This window comes from Podarcis erhardii, assembly GCF_964252035.2.
Source record: "Podarcis erhardii genome assembly, chromosome: 6".
Taxonomy (NCBI): Eukaryota; Metazoa; Chordata; class Lepidosauria; order Squamata; family Lacertidae; genus Podarcis; species Podarcis erhardii.
In genome coordinates this window covers 100,751,699-100,757,530 of record NC_138510.1, presented here as the reverse complement: position 1 = coordinate 100,757,530, position 5,832 = coordinate 100,751,699, and the positions used below count along the sequence as shown (strand labels likewise).

The 5,832-nt window shown below is 38.9% G+C and overlaps 1 long non-coding RNA gene across 1 annotated transcript; it reads left to right on the top strand.

Moving 5' to 3' along the window:
* Positions 1-3,376: 3,376 nt before the first annotated feature.
* LOC309344756 lies at positions 3,377-5,315 on the top strand. The gene is made up of 2 exons (XR_014157862.1): positions 3,377-5,156; positions 5,187-5,315. It is a non-coding gene; the product is annotated as an uncharacterized lncRNA (long non-coding RNA).
* Positions 5,316-5,832: the final 517 nt, after the last annotated feature.

Genomic DNA, 5,832 nt, shown 5'->3' with positions numbered 1-5,832 from the left:
GTCCCTGCTGCCCCCTTGCTCCTGGGGCGTTCCCCTTGGGACCCCCCTGCCCCTGGCCACTGGCGCTCCCTTCTGTGAATCTTCCGATTCGCTGGAGAGGCTCATGGAATCCCTCGGACCACTGTCCCCTCCTACGCTCCCTTCGGATTCCTCCCCCTCGCTCTCCATCTCCCATCTTCCCTGTGCCTCAGCTCCTGAGCCCCTGACAGGTATTAAAATGAGTACAGTTTGGGATGCCAGCAAAGTGGTTATGAGAGGATTTTTTATTCAACAAAATGCAATTAAGAATAAAAACAGAGAAAAAGGGAAGAAGGAAATTCTAAGACAATTAATGGACAATGAGCAGAAATTAGTTAAGAAGCCAAATAATGTGAAAGTTAAGCAGAATATAAAGGCCTTACAAGCTCAGTTTGCGATGATAATTAACAGAGAAGTGGAATGGAATATAAAAAAAATGAGACAAAGGAATTTCGAATCGGCTAATAAATCAGGAAAATTGCTGGCATGGCAGATCAAAAAGAGGAAGGAACAGAATACTATTAATAAAATCATCATGGAGGGACAAGAGATAGACAACCCAAAAGGCATCAGAAAAGGATTTACGGATTTCTACAGACATCTGTATAAAAGAACAGAAAAGAACAATATGAGGAAGATAGAAAGGTATTTGAAAGAAAAAAAGGTGCAGAAGATCTCGACAGAAAAAAAAGAAAGGCTGAATGCCCCAATAGAAATTAGTGAAATAAAAGAAGTTATAAAAGAACTTAAAAGAGGGAAGGCCCCGGGGCCAGATGGATTTACAGCACGTTATTATAAAGAAATGAAACACGTCATGTCAGTACCTTTGAAAGAAGTTATGGACAATATTCTTAAGAAGAAAGAAATCCCTGAAACATGGAAGGAAGCGTTTATTACTTTTATTCCAAAACAAGATTCGGATTTGACACAAGTTAAAAACTATAGGCCAATTTCATTGTTAAATACAGACTACAAAATCTTTGTGAGTATTTAGGCGAGGAGAATTAAAACAATATTACAAGAAGTTATTCATAAAGATCAAGCAGGTTTCTTGCCTGGCAGACAGATGAAAGATAATATAAGGAATATAATTAACATTTTGGAATATTTGACTGCCAGGAATGAGAAACAAGCAATGTTAATATTTGTGGACGCAGAAAAGGCCTTTGACAATATATCATGGGACTTTATGTTAAGAAATCTGGAATTTATGGGGGTGGGGAAGGAATTTTTTAATGGAATAAAAGCAATTTATACCGAACAAAGAGCTAAGTTAATAGTAAACAATGTGATTACGGAAGAAATAGGGATAAGCAAAGGTACGCGGCAGGGGTGTCCACTTTCGCCACTGTTATTCATCATGGTCCTAGAAGTCTTTCTAAATACTATAAGAGAAAATAAAGAAATAAAAGGGGTAGAATTAAGCCGGAATGAGTACAAGGTTAAAGCCTTTGCCGATGATCTGGTTTTAACGGTGGAAGAACCTCTAGAGAGCACTAAAAATATTCTGGAAGAGGTGGAGAGATTTGGTCAAGTAGCAGGTTTTAAACTAAATAAGAGAAAGACTAAAATAATTGCTAAGAATATGAACCAAGAAACGATAGAGACAATGCAATAGCAAATAGGAATAGAAATAGTGAAGAAGGTGAAATATCTTGGTGTATGGTTAACCCCAAAGAACATTGATTTATATCAGAATAATTATATACCAGTGTGGAACGGAATAAAGAAAGATCTGGAGGTGTGGGGACGAATGAAATTATCGATGTGGGGAAGGATTTCAACGATAAAGATGAGCGTTCTGCCAAAATTATTGTTTTTGTTCCAAACAATTCCAGTAATCAGAGGGACGGCTATTTTTAAGGAATGGCAAAGATCAATTTCAAGGTATATTTGGCAGGGTAAGAAGCCTAGAATTCAATTTAAATTACTAACAGACGCAAAAGAAAGAGGAGGCTTCGCCCTGCCAGACCTGAAATTATATTATGAAGCAGCATGTCTCTGCTGGTTGAAGGAATGGATAAAATTAGACAATACAGAGTTGTTAGACTTAGAAGGATCTGATAATAGATTTGGGTGGCACGCATATTTATGGTCTGGAAAGAAGAAAGGTCATATAGGCTTTGAGAACCACATTTTCCGAAGATCGTTGAAAGAAGTGTGGGATAGGTATAAAAACCTACTCGAGCCAAAAACTCCACACTGGTGGTCCCCATTAGAGGTTATGAGTGTTAAAAAAATTAATATGAGGAAAAATTGGATTACATATGGAGAGTTAATTGTTAAAGAAGGGGGGAGATGGAAAATGAAACCTTATGAAGAGGTAAAAGAGCATGTATATGACTGGTTGCATTATTTACAAACAAATGAAATGTTTAAGAAGGATTTTAAGGAATATGGATATGCAGAGAAAGAGTCAAAATTTCAAATGGAGATAATAAACAATGAATTTAAGATATTATCTAAAATGTACAAAATCCTGCTAGAATGGTACACAAAAGATGAGGAAGTTAAATCGGTTATGATAAAATGGGCCAAAGATTTTGGATATAATATACAAATGGATGATTGGATTAAATTATGGAATGAAAATATGAAATTTACTGCATGTACAGCATTAAAAGAGAATATAATGAAAATGATGTATAGATGGTACATTACACCGGTGAAACTTGCAAAAATGTATAAAACATGTAAAAAATGTTGGAAATGTAAAGAAAAGGATGGCACTTTTTACCATATGTGGTGGGAATGTAAAAAAGTGAAGAGCTTCTGGGAGTTGGTTTATAATGAACTGAAAAAAATGTTGAAATATACATTTGTTAAGAAACCGGAGGCTTTTCTTTTAGGAATTATAGGAAATGAAATAAATAGAAAGGATTGTAAACTTTTCCAATATGCAGTAACAGCGGCGAGAATATTACTGGCCCAGAACTGGAAACAAGAACAAGTACCAACAATAGAGGAGTGGAGAACAAAGTTGATGGACTATGCAGAACTGGACAAATTGACAGGGAAGATCAGATATCTACGAGATCAAAAGTTTATCGAGGACTGGAGAAAGTTAGTGGACTATTGGGAAGACATAAGTGATAGAGAAATAACGTTAGTGGCATTTAAAGAAGCTCTGTAAAAGTCAAAGAGATATTGCAAAAAAGAAAAACAGTTTTTAAAAGGTTTTTTGAAAGGCAATAGTGAAGTTAAGAACTGTGTATCTAAAAATCAAATTCGGATGATTGTCAGAGAGGCTGAGGAAAGTCCAAAATTGGAAAATTTGTTAAAGCTGAAAATGTGATATGTTATATATTTTTTATTGTGGAAATTAATAAAAATTATTTAAAAAAAAGAAAAGAAAAAATGTTTAAAGTAACGTTTGCGAAAAATCCAGTCTTTTATTAGGTGTTAATTAGTGGTGTTAAATAGACATAGCAGACAACGCAGCGATTTCTCCAAAGCAGCTCTTTATTTGTAAGCTGGAACAGAACTGAATAGCAAACAGCTCAGCCAGCCTGCTTTTATAGGCAGTCGGCTGTCAACATTGTAGCAACAACAACCCAGGGTTTCCCGCCTAAAGTAACTGACGTGGACCTGTGTGAAAACTATATACTATACACGATACTCCTGGTGGTGAGAACTTCAATACATAACACCAGGTATTTTAGGTGCAGAAATTCCGAAGGAGCAGAAATGACTATTTATGTACGCGATGACAGCAGTGTGGATACTATTGCAAAGAAGATAAAGTCCTGAGCAGAGATGAATGGTTGATATGGCGAAATTGGAAATTGACTGGGAAAATCAGAAACCAAGAAGAGAATAATTTTAAGAAATAATAGTAAAAAATTATATTGTATCTAAGTAACTGTAAGCTACTAAAAACTTTAGCAGGATTTGAGAAATGCTTGTAATGTACAAAAAAAATGGGAGAAAGATTTTTTTTATATTAAAAAAATAGATAAAATAAGGGAAGCAGCTGGGGGGGGGGGAGATTGATAATGGTAACCATGGAAGGGTGGAGGGGAGTCGAAGGATTCAGGGAATCCTAAATGATGATTAATGTCTGAATTTAAATTTGTTATGTAAAACTTAATAAAAATATGTTTTCGTTTTAAAAATGGATAATGTTCCAAGTATAATAATACTTTATTATAATAATAAAGTGAAAATATATAGATATAGCTAGCAGTATGCAGTAGAGCTGCATACCAAATTTGGTCAAATCCCAAACTCAAATCCCAAACTCAATCAAACCAGTTCAAGGCACAGATCCACCTTCCCTGATAAGGGTTCCATGACAAATCTAAGCTCCAATTCCCTCCACACAAAGCAGCCCATCATATGCCCATCAAAGCACTTTGCCCATTCAGTGACCGGAATGGGATGCTCTATCCCGTACCAATAGTCAACTGAGGGCCAGACAACAGTTGACCTTAACTACATAGTTCTGTGCAGGTTTATTTTCTTCATCCCTTCACAAACTGCAGATGCAGAGTTCCTGATTTAGTTTGCAAATTGAGCATATAGGAGGACCTTGCTGTGGCCCTGGACCCTGACTCTGGGGTTGCGGCACTCATCTTGCTTTACTGGCTGAGGGAGCCAGTATTGGTCTGCAGACAGCTTCCGAGTCATGTGGACAGCATGACAAAGCCGCTTCTGGCGAACCAGAGCAGCACATGGAAACGCCATTTACCTTCCTGCTGGAGCGGTACCTGTTTATCTACTTGCACTTGACATGCTTTCAAACTGCTAGGTTGGCAGGGGCAGGGAACGAGTAACGGGAGCTCACCCTGTCGTGGGGATATGAACCACGGACCTTCTGATTGGCAAGCCCTAGGCCCTGTGGTTTAGACCACAGCACCATCCGTGTCCCAGTCCACCCTAACCTTATACCATAACCCTAAACCCTACCCCCAACCTGACCCTAACTCCTAAACCGTAGGACACCCCCTTACCCCCTAACCCACAGATACTTCTTGCACCTTCAGGGTTAGGGTTGGGCTTGAGTTAGGGTTAGGGTCAGGGTTAGGGTAACAATTACAATCAGGGTTAGGGTTAAGTTAAGAGTTAGGTTTAAATTAGAATTAGGGTTAAGGTTAGGTTTAGGGTTAGGGTTAAATTAGGCTTAGGTTTAGGCTTAAGTTTGGGTTAAGGTTTGGGTTAGGGTTAAGGTTCGGGTTAGGGTTAAGGTTCGGGATAGGGTTCGGTTTAAGTTAACATTAGGGTTGGAGTTAGGGTTAAGTGAGTGCTAGGGTGAGGGTGAGTGTTAGGTTTGAGTTAGGGTGAGCATTAAGGTTAAGGTTTGGGATAGGGTTGGGTTTGAGTAAGAGAAGAACAACAGCAGGAGCAATATAATTATATTATTTATACTCCACCCATCTGGCTGCGTTTCCCAAATGACTTGTGGCCGCTTTCAATAAAAGGTAAAAACATGAGCGAATGCTCATGAATGCTCATGACTTTAGAAACTCTCAATTCCCATATAATTCCCAAAGACGACCTGGGAATTGTAGCTCTGAGCTTCTTTACAGAGTGTTGGACTAGATGACCCTTGGGTTCCCTTCCATCTCTACCATTCTAGGATGCTCCCTGTCTCTCTCTCGCTCACTCACTCACTCACACACACACACACACACACTCACTCCTCCTTTTCATGGCAGTTTCACCTTTTTCTGCACTCCTAGCTCGGAAGGGCTGAAGAGGCTGCACTGTCACCATGTTGGACGAGAGCAGGGGTACCGGAAGGAGGTGCCACGGGAGGAGAGGCAAGAGGACAGGAAGGGGTGGGAAACGGGCGGAAGATGCTGTGCTGACGCC